The sequence below is a fragment of the Nannobrachium achirus genome (assembly GCF_963921795.1).
Source record: "Nannobrachium achirus genome assembly, chromosome: 15".
NCBI classification, from domain to species: Eukaryota; Metazoa; Chordata; class Actinopteri; order Myctophiformes; family Myctophidae; genus Nannobrachium; species Nannobrachium achirus.
In genome coordinates, this window is record NC_137822.1 from 6783818 (window position 1) to 6808597 (window position 24780).

Genomic DNA, 24780 nt, shown 5'->3' on the forward strand with positions numbered 1-24780 from the left:
CAGGACACAGGTGAACACAATCAACAGGTGTATCACATGACTAAAGATCACTATGTAGGAACACGTCACATGGTATAAAGCAGTGGTTCTCAACGCGACCGAGTATTTCCCGGTGAATCTGTGCGCAAAGGTGGGGGCCGTGTCTCTTCAAGAGCGTACAGCCTGCGGTTGAGCTTGAGACACGGCAACGACAAAAAACCAAACAACCTTCCATTGACAATGCATTAGTACGGCGCCCCCAGTGGCCATTCTCAGACGATAAGATGACGATGCGTGACGCACATGTGTGAGCGCGGCCTGAGAAACAACTAAAATAAGACCTTAAAACCTGGCGAAAACAGTTGCGTGCATTAGCGGAAGATGACGATAAAGGAAATCATTTAATGGAAAACATTAAATTAACTTCTGAAAAGCATACACGGCCTTAAAACATGGCAAAAACAGTTGCGTGCATTAGCGCAAGATTAGATGAGGATAAAGGAAATCATTAAATGGAAAACATTAAATTAACTTCTGAAAAGGCTTCACCCACCTCGAGTCTATAGCCTACTAGGCCGCGCTCACACATGTGCGTCGCGCATCGTCATCTTATCGTCTGAAAATGGCCACTGGGGGCGCCATACTAATGTATTGTCAATGGAAGGTTGTTTGGTTTTTTGTCGTTGCCGTGTCTCAAGCTCAACCGCAGCCTGTACGCTCTTGAAGAGACACGGCAACGACAAAACACCAAACAACCTTCCATTGAGAATGCATTAGTACGGCGCCCCCAGTGGCCATTTTCAGACGATAAGATGACGATGCGTGACGCATATGTCTGTGGCCGGCCCTAAAAACTAGTGAACCACGATCTTGCCACACGTGAATAATTGTGGTTGTAAACAATAACACAGACAATATAAATCCTTGTTGTGGGAAGAAAGGATATCATCATGGCCCCAAATAACTTTTAAATATCTTGCAATTGGCGACGAGTCTCTTACTAAATCGGCAAGATTACATTACATAACATAATACATAAAAGCTAAGCTATATAACCTCTCCATCATCAGCAATAGTCAGTGGTTCGTGTCCCCCACACTCCCAAGCCCCCACCGTTGCGCACAGATTCACCGGGAAATACTCGGTCGCGTTCTCAACCTTTTCAGGCTGTGACCACATAATCATATTTGAACTGGGACCCCCCATCCAAGAGGCATTGTGAAAATAGCAGATTTACATCATGGGCGGACTTTATGGGGGGGCAGGGGGTGCACTGCACCCCCCAGGCATTTCTGAGCATTTAGGGGAAAAAAGTAAGTCTCTAGCCCATTCCTGTCAAGAGTTATAAGATACATTGCTAAGAATGGGGGTTGTCAGAATATGAATATACCTGAACATACCTGCAATATCCGAACTGTACACAAAGATTATACATATTAGGCTTGGTTAGACCTAGGGAGCTCTTGTTTTAGATTATAAAGATTATAATCCTGGTCAAAAATAACCATCCAAACCTAATGACGCACTGAACCCATACACTGTAGAAAGATATGGACAGCCCGACACCATTGCTTTCTATGCAGCGAAAATGAGGTTTTCTTGTCCCTTGTATGGGTGACGCCATCATTGTTTGAAAGGTACCCCAGGAACCATAAGGAATGCTTTTGGCTGCCAACGGTCACGTGGAATCGCAGGGATACATGGGAGAATGTGGTCGGAGCCTCCCGAAATAAAGCACACAAAGAAGATCACAGCCGGCTGGTATCAGCTCCTCCCCCCCTCCCCCCTGCAAATCTATCATCAAGTTTAACATAAATGGGACCATATTTGCTCAAAACGCATATCATGGTGATTGAAAGGGATTTTTTCACTAGCGACAGGAACCATAAAGTATTTGTGACAACGTTTACCTCGCGGGGGGAAAACAGCGCAACTAGCGGCCAATCATAGGAACTTTGACTTCCGTGTTTGCTTCAGATAAAATCCTGGCAACGACACGCCTGACTGAACCTTTGTTTTACTCTTGTGAAGAACCCAATTAATTGAGGTTAAAAACACTCAATAGTGACTTGCTTTATGCAGAATAGAATAAAAAATAATCAGGTAGAAAGTATAGATATGTTAAAATCAAATAACTGTTTAAAATTATACAATGCCTAATTAAATAATTACATCAAGTACAGTAAAACTGAGTCAGATCCACAATGTATCACATAAAAGATCTTAAAAATAGTGATCTCACATAATCATCCAACTCTAATAGTACTTGAAAATTACAGTAAATAAAATTGAAATAAAGAAAGTTTTCTTTAAATTGACTTACTTTCCCCCGTCCAGTTTAGAGAATAGAAAGAATAAGGTGATCAAGCTTAATCTCTTCCTATATTAGAATAACCCTTCAGTAAATGACTATGTCAGCCTATAATATTCACTGAATGAGTGGAGGTTCCTTTTAACTAATTCAGCACCAAACCTCTGGCTAATTTTAAGTCCCTAGATTACTTATGCAAGTGTCTAAACACAATATTGTCTCTATTCAAAAGGAGACCAATTTAATCTCCTGTTAGGTCAATACGCTAACACCCAAGTATAACCTCAGGAATGTAGGTTTCGTGCTCTAAGAACCCCAACGGGGTCCTCCGACATATCTTTTTAACGGGCCAATAGCCCTGCCTCTATTCTTTCTTCCCTCTTTTTCCTGGACCAATCACACATAGCCCCTTCCCATTTTCGGGGAAGGTCTACCCCTCCCTAAAGAGGGGAGGTGCTTCCTTACTCCACACTTTGTAACTTGCAATAACCATGATATTCTCTCCAGCATGTACAGACAATAACACTTCCACTGAATAAAGTATACGGTTCAAGTGGCCCCAGTGTTGTCTTGTCATTTTGTGTCCCTTCAGATTTTCCCATAAATACATTTTACAAAACTGTAGTATCCATGTTCCTCAGGTTACCCAAGTACCTTATGCTGGTCATATCACAATTCACTTGTGGTTAAATAAGTATGCGCTTCACAGCTTTATCTACATGTTTTCCCTCAGCAGACTTCCTACCAAATCGGCCAACTACCTCATGTGCGTGCTTTAATACACAAAACACTACAGGTTAAATTGCCTTTTACACCTCATTCTATGTCTGCTAAGTTATTTTTCCGCAGTAAGCTGTCTAGCTGCCTTCATCTAAGTAAGTCTATTTACAGCATTTCCTCAGATTACACTCACTTTGGACAGGTGTATGTAATCTTGGAAATGAGACATAATGCTGAACTGAGCAAACAGTTTAGAGCCCGACCGATATATCGGTGATGTATCGGTTGTTTTTAAAAGTAATATTAGACCCCCATTTGATGACATTCAAACTCAGACTTAAAACTTAGAATATATTGTCGTTGCCCGTAAAGATTGGGTTTCATTTTACACACATAAGTGACTTTTAGAAATGTAGGCTACTTATTATCATCTTATATTATTACAAATCGGCAGTCGATGGTCCAACATTCTTTATCGGCAAACATCGGTATCGGTCAAACACTATGACATCGGTCGGGCTCTAAAGCAGTATATTTTATTTTAAATGGATTTTAAATCTTGTTTAGACATTGTAGAGTAAGTCTGTTACGCAGTATGTTGTTACTTCACCCTTGGCCGTTCACGCCCTGCCAGACTTCCTGCAGTTAATTATGCAATTTCCCTCTTCTGTCAATTGTCATCTACCACCTGATTGCCTCATCACTGCTTTACTGGAAGACCATACTGTACTATCAAAACATTCATGAACACTCCTCTCAGCTGCCTTTTTGTCTGTTTCTCTCTGTTTCTCTTAAAACTGAAATATGAATATGAAAATAGTGCGATAGTTAAGTAGCAAAACAACAAATTAATTTCCACCTCTCCATCCTCCAATTCCTCCTCAGTGCTTGAGAATTCAGGATTCGCTGCCTCCCAGGCCTCGTCAGGGTCGGTCTCTGTAGGTGATGACGGATCGTAGGTAGAAGAGGTGGGGGAACAGTTGGTTGTTGCGGCCTGGTGGTCACCGTAGTTAGATGGCGTGGGAGTGTAGGAGGGTGAAGTAGGATCATATGTGGGATCGTAGTCTGGTTCCTGCTGACTGGGTTCATGCCACGGGCCCTCTCCATTCTCCACTGCAGCCTGTCGCATTTGCTGCGTTTGTTGCATGACACTGTGCACACCGGACTGCGAGCCTGACCCCCCTTCTATTGGCAGCCTAGCCATTTGTTCTCTCATGTTTGGTAACCTGTCTAACTCTGCCATCTGCTCTCTCAGCAACTCTCTCATCCTATCAATCTGCTCTCCTCTCTCCTGTTCTTCACCCCTTCTCTGTACTATTGTCAATCTCCTCGGAACTGGGAATTCCTCAACATCCTGATCAATAACTCTTGCATCAGGTAACCCTTCCTGCTGTGGTACCGGGACTTCCTCAATGTCACTGTCACTGTCCTCGACCACCACTGGTGATCTTCTGTCCACCTCTTCTAGGTCTCTCTCTAACCATTCTCTTTCCCTAGGGTCCCAAGGGAACACTCTCTCAGCCACCATTCTGTTAATCTGAGCAGACGTTGTAAGGCCTGCCTGCACTTGGGGTTTAACCCTGGGCTTTACCATCGCAGTGGGTCGTTTATATTTCCGTTTGTATGGAGCATGTGTGGGCTTGTCATTCCTCTTACTCTCGGGGTCACTGGCGATCCTGACCACCGACCCCCATGGTATTGGGGACACTTTGACAAAACCAACATAAAGTTTAAGTGTATAGAGGGTATCTGTACATTTCTAAAGTGACAATTTAAGGACTTTTTAATTGGCCTACCTCTAAAATGACAAATTAAACACTGGCCAAATTGTCAAATATTAGAGGCAGTAATTGTGAAAATAGCGTTGTGAGCATGTAGATCTGCTATTTTCACAATAGATCCATGTTATACAAAATGTAATGCCTCAACTCTTAGCGCTTGTGGGGTGGGGGGTCCCCAGTTAAAATATGATTATTTTGGGGGTCGCGGCCTGAAAAGGTTGAGAACCACTTATGTAAAGGAGGGAACACATCACATGGTATAAACCAGGGTTCCCAATTTAAACAACAGGACAATTGTTATAGTGTACACCACCAGTGGTTTTCAACCTTGTTCAAATCAAGGTCCATTATTTATTCGTTGTTTGAGCCACAGACCATCGTTTGATGATGTGGCAGTATGGGCGTCGGTTCCCATTGCCCATCCTCCTCCCCCTTGTTAGTTGCCTGATTTAAACCAGTATTTAAGCAGCATGGTCTTCAGCTGTGAGTTAGATGGTTGTCTCCTCTCGCTGGTGGGGCACACTGAAGGTGCCCTCCAGCTCATGCTGGCCTGATGGGCACCAGCTACACATGAATTTGCACAGTAAAGGTACATTATCAGGTTTTGCTGTTCAAGTAAATAGCTTTTGTAGGCTACATTGCATAAGTGAACTTGAACTTGACTGTGACTGTTGTCTTTTTAGCTTTGAGGCCACAAAGTAACGCTCTGTCGGGAGCTTTGTTGTGAGGCGATCTAGTGCCACGCACATTAGGTAGGTGTACAGTCCTACCTCTCCGCAGTATAGTTTTGTTTGGTGTCTTCCCTTCACCAGACTAAACATGGGTTTTGTTTTTTTATTCCAGTTTACTAACAGCTTACCTGGGGGCCGCTGCGCGGACGGGACATTTGTGTCTGCCGCTCGTGTTAAAGTGGTGAGTTGCGCATCTCTCTGTTCCTGTTTCGGTGAACTTTATGCAGTATAATTAGTAAACTAACCGGGCCGCTTGTTGCCTGTTTCAGGGCCAGGGCAACTGCTGCTTTTGCGACCGTAAGGTCACCCGCCATAAAGAAAAGCAAAGATCTGATACCAGCACAACTCTTCCTTCCTCCATTCCCAATTCCCCGCCGGTCAGAGAGGACGCGGCGGCGCTCGGTGTTTCCATACAGCCGCCCTCACTGGCGGTTCAGAGCCTCTGGCTTTACAGCCACCTGTTAGGTTTTGTTATTTTGCTTTCTTGTTTATTGATTTAATTGTGTTTATTGTTTGGGTCTAGTTATTTGATTTATGTTGGTTTAATTGGTAAGGCTACGTATAAGCTGGCATTAGGCCACTAAACAGACGGCATCAGTAAGCTCTAGTATATTGACATAAGCCTGGAACTATTGTGAATCATTCTAATGTGGTTTCCTACTATTACAGGCCATGGTGTTGGGATCTTACGTTTGGGACAGGGACGGCCGCCCAGGGTTGTGGTAATCCCCCATTTTGCTGTGTTATATTATTTATTTGATTTGCTGTGACTTCCTTGGGACAGTCGCCCTGTCCCTATCTGCTCTTTACTAGTGTCCGACCGATAGACTTTTTTGTGATACGATACAATACCGATTCTAGAGAGGGGGCCCATCACCGATATATACATATATGTGACATTTCGGAAAGCACAGCTTTAGACCAGCCCTGAAATTATTATTATTATTTTTTTTTCTAAAATGTGATAAAGCCACAAAAGCATTTCATAAATATCAGGCTACATTTCACTTAAACGCCAGAGCTTAACTCTGCATGTAAATAAGACTTTTTTAAATTAACTAGAGGTTCGCGGCCTTCGGCCGCTCACATCTAGAGTCCACGCCCGCCGGACGCACTGGAGAGAAGTGACTGTTATGCCTCTGCTATTTCTCTGCACTCACTGTGGACACAGTGGTGTCAAATTTCACTCCCTCTCTCTCTCGCTTGCCCGCACCCCCTCCCCTGTTGCCTCCTCTCTCTCGTGCTTAGCGAATGAGCGGACGGCATAGGGTTATGGGCGGTATTCTTTACGTCCTGACTAGGCCTGGGGCGGTATGGACATTTTGTTACCGCGATTACCGTCTTCCCATTTACCGTCGGTACTGCGGTAATTACCGCACCCCCGTATCTATTAATTAAGGTTCGGCGATAAGCCAAAATATTGCAATCATCTTCCCAAAAGTCGCCTCTCCACAGCATAGAGTATAGCTCCACAGCCTGACTGCCCGAGTTATACTTCTCCGTACAGCACAGCGGGTATGGCTTTCAAAGGTTACCATAGTAACGTAGGCTAGCTACTTGGGCTTTTCAGACACAAACAGCTGTGTGAACAAACCAGAGGAGGACGGGTAGTCAGATCGTGTACAGTGATTCTGTAAACTCACGTCACGTCTCAACTCTCAAATCGCAGTGATTGAGTGCTGCTATATACAGGTTTTAGTTACAAGACTTGACAGAAAAGGTTATAAAATCGCCGACACGACGGACGGGGCACAACGTGCGACGCGGTGTAAAAAGTAAAATAGTTTCATTTTCGGTTTAGTCGGTTTTAGATATGTATTAACATCCTTGTGTCGAGTGGATTACAGGGAAAGTTTATGCTGCTCCGAGTTGTGCTCCGTACTCTCCTGCCCTGCATGTGCACTGTGTGCAGGGTCTGTGACTGAGTGACGTATGTGGCTTCCAACGTGTGGTACACGGCCCAGAGCAGAGCGGCATGGAGCGCATGCGGTCCTCGCTTCTCCCCCGTTTTAAAACTCGCTTGTTTTCCAATTAAAAATATACTTTTTTTTTTGTCTTTTTACCGCGGTAAGCACACTGACACCGCGGTAGACCTCGGTATACCGCGGTACGGCGGTACGGCGGTTACCGCCTCCAACCCTAGTCCTGACGACTACCGACTACCTATGCGACGACTACCTATGCGACTACCTATGAGTTGAAGTCGATGTAAAGGGGGCGTGAATGTGGGATGCGGCTATAAGCCCATATAAGATGTGAAGAGAAACCTCACATTTTGCAGGTTACATTTCATCTAAAAGGCTGAATTTCTCAGATCTAGTATTTCTGCATGGCATAACTCTATAAGCTATATCTACAAAACTGTTGGGTCAATCTTCACAACCAATATATCATTTTGTAGCTATGATTCCCAGCTTTCAAATGAAATGAAAAAATGAAAATGAAATAACCTGCCTAATCTAAATAAAGAACGGTTTTGTACTTTTGTAAAACACGTTTCTGCCTGACTAATGTAAAACGAACTTGTGTGCACACGAGGCGTTTAATTTAGATAATAACTATTTCCGGGGGCGCAACTCCCCTGGTGGCGTTGTCTGGCAATACCTTAAATTGTGGTCGGCAGGATTTACTAACAAGGCAGAAACGTGTATTTTTTTTCCTTTTCTTTAGTTCTATGTGGTCTTATTTGGTTCTGTTAGTCCAGTGACTTCAGTTAGATTATTATTATTATTTTTTTGGTCTGTTAGTCCAGAAAGAAGAAAAAAAGTGGAGAGTTGTTTGTGTATTAACTGGTATTTTGTGGTATTTTGTTCTTTTGAGGCAAAGCAGCAGTTGTCAGTGGAGGAGAGGAACCTTTTGTTGTCATTCTTACAAGGAGAAAGGTCAAACTTCCTTTGGCATAAGAGCTGCAGCAGAACTGGTAGAAAATGAAGGAACTGTGCCCCCAAGTGGCAGTAAAGTTAAGTAAGAAACATGTTCCATTACACTCCCCGCCTTGGCATATTTTAAGATGCCAACATCATTTCTAAATCTAATCTTCTGGAGAACTTGCCTCCCTGCCATGCTCTTGAGGGGAAGAGGGGGGATTGGATATCTGTGAGGGTGAGCCAGGGTGAAGAGCTGCCAAGTGCCTCTCACTGCCGCACTCCACACACTTGATGGTGATGTCGCAGTCTCTTGCCTGGTGACTGGTGGAAGCAAGACAACGGTAGCAGATGTCGTTGTCCAAAAGCATAGACCTGAAACCCCTACACCGTGTCAGTGGGTGTGGCTTGTTATGTATGGGACATTGCTCTTCAGCTGCACTTTCCGCATTCGTGGTTACATCTGCTGACACATCTGTTTTGTGCACCATAACTGATGGCCTCGTGTTGTAATTTCCTGGGGGCTTTTCCTTCTTGGTGACGGAGGAGAGATAAGCTGTGGTAAAGCTTGGGTCATTCCTTGTTCTAGCCTCTTTCTTCACAAACTCAGAAAACACGTAGAAAGGTGGAAAGGAAACTCTGTGTTCTTCTTTAAATCTTGAGCCAACTGCTGCCCATTTCTCTTGGAGATTAAAGGGTAGCTTCTCCACAATTGGATTTACTCCCCTGGCTGTGTCATAGTAACATACACCAGGCAGATAACCTTCTAGCTTTGCAGCTTCCAGTTCACAGAGCAAGTCTGATAACTCCCGGAGCTTGTGAGGTTCTTTGCTGGAGAGCTTGGGGAAATTGTCTATTCTTGTGGACAAGGATTGTTCTATTGCCTCTGCTGAGCCATAGCATTCCTGGAGTCTTGTCCAAATCATGCTCAAACCAGCAGATGGGTTCTTGACCAGACAGAGTTTGTCTTCCTTCTTGTACTCCAGCATGCCCTGGAAGTCCTTCTGCCTGCGGGGGATGTTGACGGCTCGGACCGATTCATCCACCCCCATCTGCCCTGGTGGGATCTGCCCCTCCCCCTGGCCTGCTCTCATCTCGCTGATCTTCTTGGAGTCAACTTTCAGCAGTTTCTTCAGCTTCCAGGTTGTCCTGTCATGCTTCTCCAGCTGCTCCATCACATCCAGGTTCTCGTTGGTGAGGCGTGTGATCTCGTGCTGCAGGCTGGCCTCGATGCGGGCCTCCGGGGGAAGCTGCAGGTTCTGCGCCAGCAGCTGCTGCTGCCGGTTGTTCTCCTCCTTGACGTTCTGCAGCTCTCCGCGCAGCGCCTCCACCTTGCTGTCGTAGCTGCGCCTGCAGCTGCGTCTCCTGCAGCCTGTTGGAGTCCTTGAGGCCGACGTAGGCCTGCTTGAGTTCGTCAGAGCTCTTCAGCGTGGACACGTCCTCCACATAGTGCGAGGGCTCCGTCATGGTCTCCTTTATTTAGCGGTTTGTCTCAGGTGAGGAGGTTCAGCACAGGATTCTCTCCGCATCTGTTCTGTTGTTCAAATGGAGGAAGTGTGCTGTTACACCCAATGTGACTGTGTCGTATACTGGGCAATCACAGCCAGCTAAACTCTCCCTTGTAATTCCCCTCCAAGGAACAGGCAGGTGTTGTATATGGACTGGGTTTATTACAAGAGAGTGTAAAACTGCAACATAAGAAATACAGAAGGCACATATTAACATACAGTAAATACAAACAGCTTGTTACAGGCAGGAATAACAAGCTAAGTATTGACAGTAAGTGTAGACCAAACAGGTATCTAGTAATCAATTCTACTATAAAGTAAACAGCAGGTACAGGTAAGAAATAATAAACTGGCTACCACATCGCAAACTTCAGCAGTAGGCCCAAGCCTGATCTTCCAAACACTACATGCAAAATATCACAAAGGAGCATACAAAGTTAGAAATATCTCTCAATAAGTCAAGTACAGATTATCACAATGTTGATTACTTATTTATTTTGCCACTCAAAGGGGTGCAAACACACTGATGGCATAGGATTGTTAACTCTCAAAAAACGTTCTTTTGTTGTCATTCTTACAAGGAGAAAGGTCAAACTGAATCACTTCCTGTGGCATAAGAGCTGCAGCAGAACAGTATAAACAGCGCCCCCTGGAGACAGGGAGGTACTACACTGGTAGAAAATGAAGGAACTGTGCCCCCAAGTGGCAGTAAAGTTAAGTAAGAAACATGTTCCATTACACTCCCCGCCTTGGCATATTTTAAGATGCCAACATAATTTAATCTAATCTTCTGGAGAACTTTCCTCCCAGCCATGCTCTTGAGGGGAAGAGCGGGGATTGGATATCTGAGAGGGTGAGCCAGGGTGAAGAGCTGCCAAGTGTCTCTCACTGCCGCACTCCACACACTTGATGGTGATGTCGCAGTCTCTAGCCTGGTGACTGGTGGAAGCAAGACAATGGTAGCAGATGTCATTGTCTTTGATGAACTTCTTTCTGTCTTCCAGAAGCATAGACCTGAAACCCTTACACCTTGTCAGTGGGTGGGGCTTGTGATGTATGGGACATTGCTTGCTTAAATCTTCAGCTGCACCTTCCGCATTCGTGGTTACATCTGCTGACACATCTGTTTTGTGCAACATAACTGTTGGCCTTGTGTTGTAATTTCCTGGGGGCTTTTCCTTCTTGGTGATGGAGGAGAGATAAGCTGTGGTAAAGCTTGGGTCATTCCTTGTTCTAGCCTCTTTCCTCAAACTCAGAAAACACGTAGAAAGGTGGAAAGGAAACTCTGTGTACTTCTTTAAATCTTGAGCCAACTGCTGCCCATTTCTCTTGGAGATTAAAGAGTAGCTTTTCCACAATTGGATTTACTCCCCTGGCTGTGTTATTGCGACCGTAAGGTCGCAGTTTAGTATCAAAACCTCCACCGGCCGTCCGTCACGTCCGTCACGTCACACGTCACACCTTTGCCCTGCTCATATCTGGGCTCGTTTGTGTATTGTATGACATCACGCCACATCATCGGCTGAGGACTGTGTGATGTCATCATATCTCCATATATGGAGACATAAGTTGCTCATGCCCAAATATGGGCTGGTGAGGTCAGACTTAGTGTGATGCGTAGGTTATCTCCATATATGGAGATTCAACTTCAATGAGTAACCATGGCAAACTGTCAACTGCCCGTATGTCTTGATAATTGGTAAAACAAACTTTTGGCCTATTTGTGGAGATAAGCGACCAACGGTCGCTTATCTCCCGATTAGGGAGTCTTACTGGTAGTAACATAAACCAGGCAGATAACCTTCTAGCTTTGCAGCTTCCAGTTCACAGAGCAAGTCTGATAACTCCCGGAGCTTGTGAGGTTCTGGACTTGGGGAAATTGTCTATTCTTGTGGACAAGGATTGTTCTATTGCCTCTGCTGAGCCATAGCATTCCTGGAGTCTTGTCCAAATCATGCTCAAACCAGCAGATGGGTGACGTATGTTGATTGCTTTGACCCTTTTAGCGTGTTCTGCAGATTCTGGGCCCAGCCACTTGATGAGGAGGTTTACTTCTTCGCTGGCAGTGAGACCAAGGTCTGCTATGGTACTCTGAAACGTAGCCTTCCAGCTGAGATAATTCTCTGGCTTGTCATCAAACTTAGACAGTCCTCCAGTCACCAGCTGACTCTTTGCTAGGAACCTGGCAAGGTCACTGGTCACATGGTCAGCTGTGGTTGTATCTCTTTGTAGGGTTGGGTTGCTGTCATACGGTGGTGAGTGGTGGTATTGGTTTTGTTCTTCTCTGAAGTTGATGACGTAGTGAAGGGTTCGCGTGTCTTTGCTGACCGGCAAGGTCTTTATGTTGAGTGTGCATACAGGGGGTGTCATGATGCTTAGTGGGCGTTTGGGTGCTGTCGTCACGGTGCGTTGGAAGGTTGGTGATGTCCTCGTGGCGGGCAGGCAGGTAGGTGGTGTCCTTGTGGCGGGCAGGCAGGTAGGTGGTGTCCTTGTGGCGGGCAGGCAGGTAGGTGGTGTCCTTGTGGCGGGCAGGCAGGTAGGTGGTGTCCTTGTGGCGAGCAGGCAGGTAGGTGGTGTCCTCGTGGCGAGCAGGCAGGTAGGTGGTGTCCTTGTGGCGAGCAGGCAGGTAGGTGGTGTCCTTGTGGCGGGCAGGCAGGTAGGTGGTGTCCTTGTGGCGAGCAGGCAGGTAGGTGGTGTCCCCGTGGCGAGCAGGCAGGTAGGTGGTGTCCTTGTGGCGAGCAGGCAGGTAGGTGGTGTCCTTGTGGCGAGCAGGCAGGTAGGTGGTGTCCTCGTGGCGAGCAGGCAGGTAGGTGGTGTCCTTGTGGCGAGCAGGCAGGTAGGTGGTGTCCTTGTGGCGGGCAGGCAGGTAGGTGGTGTCCTTGTGGCGAGCAGGCAGGTAGGTGGTGTCCTTGTGGCGGGCAGGCAGGTAGGTGGTGTCCTCGTGGCGAGCAGGCAGGTAGGTGGTGTCCTTGTGGCGGGCAGGCAGGTAGGTGGTGTCCTTGTGGCGAGCAGGCAGGTAGGTGGTGTCCTTGTGGCGGGCAGGCAGGTAGGTGGTGTCCTTGTGGCGGGCAGGCAGGTAGGTGGTGTCCTTGTGGCGAGCAGGCAGGTAGGTGGTGTCCTTGTGGCGGGCAGGCAGGTAGGTGGTGTCCTTGTGGCGGGCAGGCAGGTAGGTGGTGTCCTTGTGGCGAGCAGGCAGGTAGGTGGTGTCCTTGTGGCGAGCAGGCAGGTAGGTGGTGTCCTTGTGGCGGGCAGGCAGGTAGGTGGTGTCCTCGTGGCGAGCAGGCAGGTAGGTGGTGTCCTTGTGGCGGGCAGGCAGGTAGGTGGTGTCCTTGTGGCGAGCAGGCAGGTAGGTGGTGTCCTTGTGGCGGGCAGGCAGGTAGGTGGTGTCCTTGTGGCGAGCAGGCAGGTAGGTGGTGTCCTTGTGGCGGGCAGGCAGGTAGGTGGTGTCCTCGTGGCGAGCAGGCAGGTAGGTGGTGTCCTTGTGGCGGGCAGGCAGGTAGGTGGTGTCCTTGTGGCGAGCAGGCAGGTAGGTGGTGTCCTTGTGGCGGGCAGGCAGGTAGGTGGTGTCCTTGTGGCGGGCAGGCAGGTAGGTGGTGTCCTTGTGGCGGGCAGGCAGGTAGGTGGTGTCCTTGTGGCGGGCAGGCAGGTAGGTGGTGTCCTTGTGGCGGGCAGGCAGGTAGGTGGTGTCCCCGTGGCGAGCAGGCAGGTAGGTGGTGTCCTTGTGGCGAGCAGGCAGGTAGGTGTTGTCCTTGTGGCGAGCAGGCAGGTAGGTGGTGTCCTTGTGGCGAGCAGGCAGGTAGGTGGTGTCCTCGTGGCGGGCAGGCAGGTAGGTGGTGTCCTTGTGGCGAGCAGGCAGGTAGTTGGTGTCCTTGTGGCGGGCAGGCAGGTAGGTGGTGTCCTCGTGGCGAGCAGGCAGGTAGGTGGTGTCCCCGTGGCGAGCAGGCAAGTCATGGTTTTATAATGTTTGACTACAGCCTGTTCACTTGTTAACAAGCTGGACAGTTTTTGCCCGTCTCTTCAGGAGCGGTGCAACTGTAGTGGTGTTTGTGTCCTCAGAGTTTGAATGTGTCAAACTACGCTGGCCTGCCGGGCTTCAGCTACAACACACAGTCTGTGTGCTTTATAGATTATATTTGTTGCACCTAGTGAGCCTTATGAAATGTTTGGTATTGCTAGGTGAGTCATCGTCGGGTCGACGACGCAATTGGGGGGGATGGATTGTGGCAGTATGGGCGTCGGTTCCCATTGCCCATCCTCCTCCCCCTTGTTAGTTGCCTGATTGAAACCAGTATTTAAGCAGCATGGTCTTCAGCTGTGAGTTAGATGGTTGTCTCCTCTCGCTGGTGGGGAACACTGAAGGTGCCCCCCAGCTCATGCTGGCCTGATGGGCTCCAGCTACACATGAATTTGCACAGTGAAGGTACGTTCTCAGGTTTTGCTGTTCAAGTAAATAGCTTTTGTACATTGCATAAGTGAACTTGAACTTGACTGTGACTGTTGTCTTTTTAGCTTTGAGGCTACAAACGCTCTGTCGGGAGCTTTGTTGTGAGGCGATCTAGTGCCACGCACATTAGGTAGGTGTACAGTCCTACCTCTCTGCAGTATAGTTTTGTTTGGTGTCTTCACCAGACTAAACATGAGTTTTGTTTTATTATTCCAGTTTACTAACAGCTTACCTGGGGGCCGCTGCGCGGACGGGACATTTGTGTCTGCCGCTCGTGTTAAAGTGGTGAGTTGCGCATCTCTCTGTTCCTGTTTCGGTGAACTTTATGCAGTATAATTAGTAAACTAACCGGGCCGCTTGTTGCCTGTTTCAGGGCCAGGGCAACTGCTGCTTTGCGACCGTAAGGTCACCCGCCATAAAGAAAAGCAAAGATCTGATACCAGCACAACTCTTCCTTCCTCCATTCCCAATTCACCGCCGGTCAGAGAGGACGCAGCGGCGCTCGGTGTTTCCATACAGCCGCCCTCACTGGCGGTTCAGAGCCTCTGGCTTTACAGCCACCCGTTAGGTTTTGTTATTTTGCTTTCTTGTTTATTGATTTAATTGTGTTTAGTGTTTGGGTCTAGTTATTTGATTTATGTTGGTTTAAATGGTGAGGCTACGTATAAGCTGGCATTAGGCCACTAAACAGACGGCATCAGTTAGCTCTAGTATATTGACATAAGCCTGGAACTATTGTGAATCATTCTAATGTGGTTTCCTACTATTACAGGCCATGGTGTTGGGATCTTAATACGTTTGGGACAGGGACGGCCGCCCAGGGTTGTGGTAATCCCCCATTTTGCTGTGTTATATTATTTATTTGATTTGCTGTGACTTCCTTGGGACGGTCACCCTGTCCCTATCTGCTCTTTACACCTGGCCCATAGATGGTCCAAAAACTGTTTTATTGTTGATTTGCCTAATGTCACTGTTTCCATTTTAAACCATTACCAGTTCTATTGTTAAATTGACTATTAAAATAAATGAGATATGATTTGCTGACTGAAATAACCTGCCTAATCTAAATAAAGAACGGTTTTGTACTTTTGTAAAACACGTTTCTGCCTGACTAATGTAAAACAAACTTGTGTGCTATGTTGAAACTGAGGTGTTTAATTTAGATAATAACTATTTCCGGGGGCGCAACTCCCCTGGTGGCGTTGTCTGGCAATACCTTAAATTATACCACTATGCCACAATGACATTTAACATTATGCACTCTCAAGAGCTGTAAAATGTTACACTATCCGATAGTCTTATAATGAAAAATGGACCCTTATAATTGGACTCTCGATAGTGACTATCGAGAGTCCAATTATAAGGGTCCATTTGGTTACCATCGGCCATCGCTTCATCATTTAGCTGGGGACCACCTGGAACCCCCTCAAGGAGGGTGGTCCCCAGACCACTGGTATACTATCCAAGTATAGATAGTATTAATATCATTTTTTTTTTTTTTGCATTTCTTTTTATTATAATTATTTCAAAATATTTTTATTATTATTTCAAAATATTTTCATAAAGGATTTTTCCTGCCCATTGCTCGGGCAGCATTACAGCACCACCTGGAGGAGGGCATCCTCAGATAGGAGGGTTACTTAGAACTATCACAGTGTCATACAGTAGCAGCATGTTTCATTGCTAAAGATGTCATCACTATAACTTAAACAGCATTTTGAGCGGCACCGACGCTTGGGGCCTCAGACCCAAAACCTGAACTGAATATTTTGTTAGCATTGAATATGTTTTTTTAATTCCCTGCTGTATTGATGTGGTACCATAGGAGAGATAAACAGGCAAACACTGATCAAAATAACCAGTATTCTACATTCTCTATTTGTGTACTGTGTAAATGAAGTAATGCAGATGTTTAACAATAATTTAAATCTTCAGCACGTAAAATTGTACACACTCAAGAGTCCTTTTATAAGGGTCCATTTGGTTACCATCTCGCCATCATTTAGCTGGGGACCACCTGGAACATCCTTCCTCAAGGACCACTGGTGGTCCCCAGATCACTGGTTGAATACCACTGGTATATACTATAGTATAAGTACACAGGGGAGACCCTTTAAGCAGCCCTTTTAAGCAGTTTAAGTCAATGTGAAATAATTACATGCAATATACTTAACCAGTGTCTAATGAGCTCACTTTACCCATTTCTAACCTCATACAGTAATTGGTTCTCACTAATGCTCATTATAAGACGGCACCTTTTCCTAGTCTACTCACTCTGCGTCTCACAGGACTGGACAGTTAAACCTGTCTACCAATGACATCATGGATGGAGATTCCTCTGGAACAAAATCTTGTCAGATGGGTGTCTGCCGCCAAATACATTTGGGGGTTTGACATGAAAATGTTTGAGCACCACCACTGATCATTTTTGTACATAGTTTTTCAAAAACCTATGTACAAAAGTATGGCATCAAAATGTACTTAAAGTACCAAAAGTAAAAGTACTCAATATGCAGAATTTAAAGTTTTCAAATGGAAAATAGCAGATCTACAATCTCACAATGTGAAACTATGTTTGTAGATTCATTGGCTATTTTAAAATGGCCAACATGTATATAAGGTTGAAGTGGTTGGTGTATGTTTTATAATAATAATGAATCTAAAGAGTACTAGTAACTAAAGTTTTCAAGAAAATGTAGTGGGCCTACAATATTTGCCTTTGAGATTTAAAGTATTGGAAATTCACAAGTAAAGTACAAATACCTCAAAATTGTACAGAGTACATAGTTACTTTACACCACTGGCTGAAGAGGACAGAGGAACAGGAAACGGAGAGCAATGTATTACAAAGTTAAATGATTTATTTAATAATAAAAATCATGCATTTCATTGACTTAAAACCACCAACATATCCTGAACCTACAGTGTTGTCCACACATCTTTATGTTTTAAAATGCTTATTTACATCTATAATGAACATGCCAACGTAAATGTAGTGAAAGTTTGGCAGTTTTGATTGACTCTTGCAGTGGGATGGTAGATGTGCTGATGTTTTTTAAAACATTCCTTTCTAGTGAAACTCACCACATTGTTCACACTGATAGTGTTTTAAATCCTGTGTGTACAAGCATGTGAGCTTGTACACTTTGAGAGTAAAGCCTTTTCACACAGCTCACACTGAAAGGTTTACTCCTGTGTGTGAATTCTCTGGTGTGACTTTAAGCCTGATGACTGGGTGAAGCTTTTCCCACATTGCTCACAATGGAAAGGTTTGTGTCCTGTGTGAATTCTCTGGTGTCTTATTAAGTTAGATGATGAGGTGAAACTCTTCCCACATTGATCACAATTGAAAGGTTTGTGTCCTGTGTGAATTCTCTGGTGTGTTATTAAGTTGGATGACTGAGAGAAGCTTTTTCCACATTGATCACAGTGAAAAGGTTTATGTCCTGAGTGAATTATCTGGTGTTTTATTAAGCTAGATGATGAGGTGAAACTCTTTCCACATTTATCGCAGTGAAAAGGTCTATGTCCTGAGTGAATCCTCTGGTGTGTTATTAAGCTGGATGACTGAGAGAAGCTTTTCCCACATTTATCACAATGGAAAGGTTTGAGCCCTGTGTGAATTCTCTGGTGTGATATTAAGTTACTTGATTTGGTGAAACTCTTTCCACATTGTCCACAATGGAAAGGTTTGAGTCCTGTGTGAATTCTCTGGTGTGATATTAAGCTGGATGAATGACTGAAACTCTTCCCACATTGGTCACAATTGAAAGGTTTATGTCCCGTGTGAATTCTCTGGTGTGTGATTAAGTGTTCTAATCGAGTGAAATTCTTCCCACATTGATCACAATTGAAAGGTTTGTGTCCTGTGTGAATTATCTGGTGTGTTTTTAAGCTGGATGACTGAGAGAAGCTTTTCCCACATTGATCACAGTGAAAAGGTTTAGATCCTGTGTGAATTATCTGGTGTCTTTTAAGGCGGGACAAGACAGGGAAGCGTTTTCCACACTGATCACAACAGTGACGTTTTGTATCAGCCAAGCATCTTCGTTCTTCTATCACTGGTTGGACAGGGAATCCAGATTGGTGATGCAACGCTGGATTGAAAACAGAGAGGAACATAGTTTAGAGGTAGTAAGATACAGATACCAAGGTCCTTACACACTGGAGTGTGATGAATAAATTATCCCAAAATGCATCAGTGAAGGTTTCACAACAAACTATTAACTTGCTGATGCCTCACTTATACAAGACGCTTTTATTTGCTGTGAAAAATCTAACCGTTATTTTAAGTGTCACACAATTCTTATTAATTAATTGCACGCAATATTCTTATCCAGCGTGTAGTGTCCAACCGATATCAGTTGCCGATATATCAGGCACCAATATGCCCTTATTTGGTCATATCAGATCATATTGTATTGGTGAAATGTCTCCATGATAGAAAAATAGTAATAATGATTTAAATATCAGCACAAAATGTGTGATGAATGCTCTTAACAACTCTGGCTTGTGCTCACAGCCATTATACCACACACTCAAACAGGCAGTTGGACATGCTATACATGTCTTTGTGTCACTCTGTTTGTGACACCTTGTCTGACAAGTAAAAAATAAATTAAGTCTTTAAAGGGGAAGACCACCCATTTTCAATGTTGAACTATGTCATTAATATACCTTAGAGGAGTTGTGTGGAAATTTAAAAAAAAGTTCCCCTTCTTCTGTGTTGCCTAGAACTGGAAGATTGATTTTGGGGTTTGTATTGCAAATCACAACTTGATGACATCACACATTGTACTTTACAATACAAACCCCAAAATCAATCCTCCAGTTCTAGGCAACACAGAAGAGGGGTAACTTTTTTTTAATTTCCACACAACTCCTCTAAGGTATATTAATGACATAGTTCAATATTGAAAATGGGTGGTCTTCCCCTTTAATAAAGACATTGGTTTAAGAAAGCAGCTGTCTGTAGTACTACCGTCACTATTCCTTTGCATAATCATATTGGGGCAAAATCTTTGCACAACCCACACAGAAAAAGGCCTTTTTTCATTATGCATACATATATCGGTTGCATATTGGTTATCGGTGACTGTCTGCTTTCTCAAATCGATTATTGTATCGGACACAAAAAATGCCTATTGGTCGGACACTAGTGTAAAGAGCTGCACTCATCCTATACAGTAATTGGTCCTCACTAATGCTCATTAGAATACGGCACTTTTTCTACTCTACACTCTGTCAGGGACGTGCACAGAATGTTAGAGAGGCAGGGGCTGAAATGACTAAAAGGGCCTTTTGGTGGAAATATAGAAAATAGCAGACCTCCAAGCTATTCGGCTATTTTCGGTGCTTGATACAACACTGAATTAAGCATAATCATTCAATACTGGAGAATGAGATGTGCCATACATAATGGATTTCTACACAGAGAGGGCAATTCTTTCAATATACCGTAAGATGCTGCATTCAAGTTCAGGAGAGTTTGGACGGCAATTCTCTTGAATGCTGCCTTCAGGTATGGCATGGAAAGAGGGCATTTGTGTTTCTTTCACCATAGTAAAAACTGCATTCATGGTCTGGAGAGGGCACCTTTTACAGACAGATAAAAGGGCAGGGACTCAAGCCCCCTTTGGTGTTTATGTGTGCACGTGACTGCTCTGTGTCTCAGAGAAGGACTGACACATCATGGATGGAGATTCCAAGCTAATAGAAACTACAGCCTCTCTACCAGGAAAGTTTGCATACTGCAATAGAAGCCATTGTTCTTGCATTAAAGGAGTAGTTAAAGGAGTAGTTCACCCCCAAAATGACTTTTTTTTCTATTGATTACTCATGCCATGGAGAGTAGAGTTCAATAATATTTTTTGGTTTTTGTCACATTTTGTCACACCTAAGACACAAATTTGATTCGAGTAAATTTACCCACATTGATTCCGGATGGGGACCCGTTTCGAAACGGGTCCCCATCCGGAACGAATGGGGGTAAATGTATTGTTATCACATTTTTGTCTTAGGAATGCGACAAAAAACAAAACTAAACATTATTGAACTCTACTCTCCATGGCATGAGTAATCAATAGAAAAAAAGTCATTTTGGGGGTGAACTACTCCTTTTAACCTCAAAATGACCTTTTTTCGATTACTCACCCCAATCACCACATAGAGTGAGTTCAATAATATTGTTTTTGTCGCATTCCTAGGCCAATCATTTGAGAAGACTCTTTGTAGGCCCATTGATTTCGGATGGAGACATCTCCGGACTCAATGGGGGCACATTTATTATAATAAAATTATTAGCTTAGGAATATGACAATCTAAAAAATATAATTGAACTCAAGTCTCCATGGGGTAAGTAATCGATGGAAAGAAAAAAATAAATTTGTAATTTTAGGGGTGAACTACTCCTTTAATAATAAAAAAAGGATCATGTAGGCCAGGCTTCAGAGCCCGGACAAACTTTGTGCCAAGATGTAGGCCAGCTGTAGGCCACGTACGCTTCAAGATGTAGGCCAGCTGTAGGCCACGTACGCTTCAAGATGTAGGCCAGCTGTAGGCCACGTACGCTTCAAGGCCCAGACAGCCAGATGTTGGAGCTTAGCTCCTTACAGGAACACCATAAAAATATATAGCAAAGTTTGAAATCTTGTTTAAAATGTCCAAACCTGCATAGCACACATGACATTAGACTTGTGTAAACTTACAAATAAATCATTCCAACATAAGTTTGTTGCCAGTTAGCCCAAGGGTAAAGTAGTCTTTGACCAGACTTTTTATTAAGTCAGGGATATTTTAAAATAACCATGACATAACAAAATGGAGTAGAATTGGACCTGACACTATGCTATAAATGTGAGAAGCAGTCTCCACCAGGTCAGGTATGTTATCGTGGCCTCCTGGTGGTGCTTTAATTAATAGTCCAATGTGAAAAGGGTGCCATGTCTTCTTTAGCCTTTCACTGTAATCCGACGAGAGACAGCCGCTGGCCGCCGCGTCCACGTCCATGGACGCGTCCACGGACGCTCCGACACTGCATTCATGATTTGAGGCATTTTGTTCCAAAAATGTGTTGCAAAAATGTACCTGCTGGTGGCCCTATAACAGGCCAATGTGAAAAGAATGGCATATTTTCCTCAACCTAGCGGGAATGTGCATGCAAAATGTCACAGAAATTGCACCATGCATTCATGATTTGAGGCATTTTGTTGAGCAAACTGAGCAATCCTGCAAACTTTGGAAGCCAATGCCGTTCAAAAAATGTGTTTTGCAAAAACCTGCCTTCTGGTGACGCTGTAACAGGCCCATGTGAAAAATTGGGGGCAAAGGTTCTGCTCTGGCACCCAGGGAGTGTGCGTGTACGGTTTTGCTGCCATCGTGCCAACGGTGCCGGAGATTAGCTGTCCACGGATGGACAGAGGCGAAAACATAGTCTCGGCCATGTCTTTCGGCCTGGCAGAGAATATTAAATCTGGCCACCTTAAATTCAGCAAGAGCCGCTGATACAAACGACCTACGGCCTGGTCGCGACTTAGGCCACGACTTGGAGGTCGTAGGTCCCGGTTCTGGAGGTTTTGCGCGATCTCGGTCGTAATTCAGCGACCTGGGAAGTCCGCGATCGAAACTCTACGCTTGCTAAGGGAAGGGACGCGAGTTTAGAAACTCTACGCTTGCTAAGGGAAGGAGCGCCGCGATCGAAACTCTACGCTTGCTAAGGGAAGGGACGCGAGTTTAGAAACTCTACGCTTGCTAAGGGAAGGAGCGCTCGTTTTCAACAGCGTCGGCAGGTTAGCTACTCAGTGTCGGCAGGTTAGGGTTAGGGTTAGGGTTAGGGTTAGGGTTAGGGTTAGGGTTAGAGTTGGGGTTAGGGTTAAGGTTAGGGTTAGAGTTAGAGTTGGGGTTAGGGTTAAGGATAGGTTTTGGTGCACCTCGCGCGGTCCAAGTGACTACAATGGAGCGCTTCCTACCTCCGGTTCAGCCAATCACAAGCTTCAAAAGGTTGAATAGCGCTGCTGCTCTAGAATATTCTGCAAAAAGACCTTTTAAATACGACCGCGGACTTCCCAGGTCGCTGAACAACGGCCCGATCTCGCAACAACGGCCCGGGGACGACCGAGGTGGCGCAACCACGGCCGGGGGTCGCGAAACTAGACCGGCCGCGACCTAACAAGTATGTACCGCGAACTACGACCTCCAGAACCGGGACCTACGACCTCCAGGTCGTGGCCTAGGTCGCGACCAGGCCGTAGGTCGTTCGTATCAGCGGCTGTCTCTCCTTAAATTGTACAACTGTAAAAGCTGTATATCAGGTCGCACTTGTCATTCTCTTTGGAAAGTGACACGAATTACCAAATATTACCACAGGTGAAAGCGACGTAAATTACCAAATACAGTATATGCGGCCAGCCCATAGCCAATGAGGAGAAAGTAACGTGAAATGACAATGAGTAGATGACTTGTCACTAGTCACCCTATATTTGGCTATGGGGCCACGCTACCAATGCCACATGACATTGAAATAACGACTAGGTGACTAAAAAAAGAATATGATAGAATAGGAAAAAGAGAAAGACAGGAGAACAAATGGTAATTTACGGAGGTCTTCCTGGTCTTTGGGCTCCTCCTGTTCAGAGCTGCTGGGGTTCAGAGAGGCCATCTTCACCTCAAGGCTGGAGTCCACAAGTCAGTTCTGCTGGAAATGATTGATATCATGGAGGAGTTGTTAGAAATGTCAACTACAAACTCTTATGGGTGGGCCAACCAGGAATATAGGAGATCTATTCTACACGGTAATAAATAATACACCGTAAAGCAACATATTGTGAGCTTATAGATCTGCCATTTTCATTGCATCGAAAATGCCTGGATAAAAATGCTTTGTAATTCATTCTAGGCCTACTTGAACTTGAGCATATTTGACTTGATTACTTTAACTCAAGTACAAATTTAACAGAGCAACTTTAACTTGCAGTGGAATAATACTTGACCAGGAGTGATCTATAATTTGACTGAACTACTGGAGTCGTGTATTTTGTCCAACACCAATCAGAACATGCAGGACAGAGTAGCCTACTATAGGTGACATTCAGGTGATAAACACAGGGCAGGGCTACAGACAGACAGGATTTCAAATAAATCAGCAGCTTACTTACAGAGGCAAATAGCAGACAGACAGGCTGGCATCAGCAGGCAGAGAGACAAGTTCAAACAACTGACTTACAGGCAGACAGACAGAGGACAGGCCTTTTATACACAGCAGGGCTAACAGGACACAGGTGAACACAATCAACAGGTGTATCACATGACACAGATGAGAGGTCACATGACTAGTGCACATGATGATGTAAGTAAAGGCTAGGACCCGATCCGGACGACCTTTGCCACATGTCATTCCCCATCTCTCTCCCCATTTCTTCCTGTCAGTCTACTGTCCTATCAAATAAAGGCATAAAAAGCCCAAAAACAAATCTTAAAAAAAAAAAAAAAAAAAAACATGTCTCAAGTCCTTAAATTAGATCCTATTTCCTACACTTCTTTCCTATTTCCTCGTATGTTACAAGGTATTTTGATACAAGCAAGGAAATAGGAACTAGGAAATAGGATCAAATTTAAGGACTTGAGACGCAGCTTCCTAAACAATTAACAGTGTACACCAGTGGTTTTCAACCTTTTTAATATCAAGGTCCATTATTTATTCGTTGTTTGATAATTTAAAATTATACACTCTCAAGAGCTGTAAAATGTTACTCTCGAGGGTCCAACTATAAGGGCCCATTAGGTTACCATCTCTCCATCATTTAGCTGGGGACCACCTGTCCTGGAACACCCTCAAGGACCACGTGGTGGTCCCTGGACCACTGGTTGAGAACCACTGGTATATACTATCCAAGTATAGTACTAATATCATCTTTTTTGCATTTCCTACTCCTTTTTATTATAATTATTTCAAAAGATTTTCATAAAGGATTTTTCAGAAGGATGCATCCTGCCCATTGCTCGGACATTATAGCACCCCCTGGAGGAGGATGGCATCCTCAGATAGGAGGGTTACTTAGAACTATCACAGTGTAGTAGTAGCAGCATGTTTCATTGCTAAAGATGTCATCACTTTAAACAGCATTTTGAGTGGCACCGACCACTCCAACGTGTGACTTTGTGTGCATGTCCATGTGTTTTTCCCATGGTATCAAATACTGTGTGTGTCATAATGTCCATGTGTTTTAGTTTTTGGTGTACAGTAGCTTCTTCCAAGAGCACCACTAAAAATACATTGCAATTTCTTTTTAAAATGTCCAAACCTGTCTACCAGCTGCCCTCCTCTGTTATGGTGCCATCTTATAATGAGCATTATAGGACCAAGTATATAAACATGGGTTGAAAATGAGTCAACCGGTCAAGTAGTCCTTTAAGCATTCAAAATGACATGAAATTAGATTTGTTTA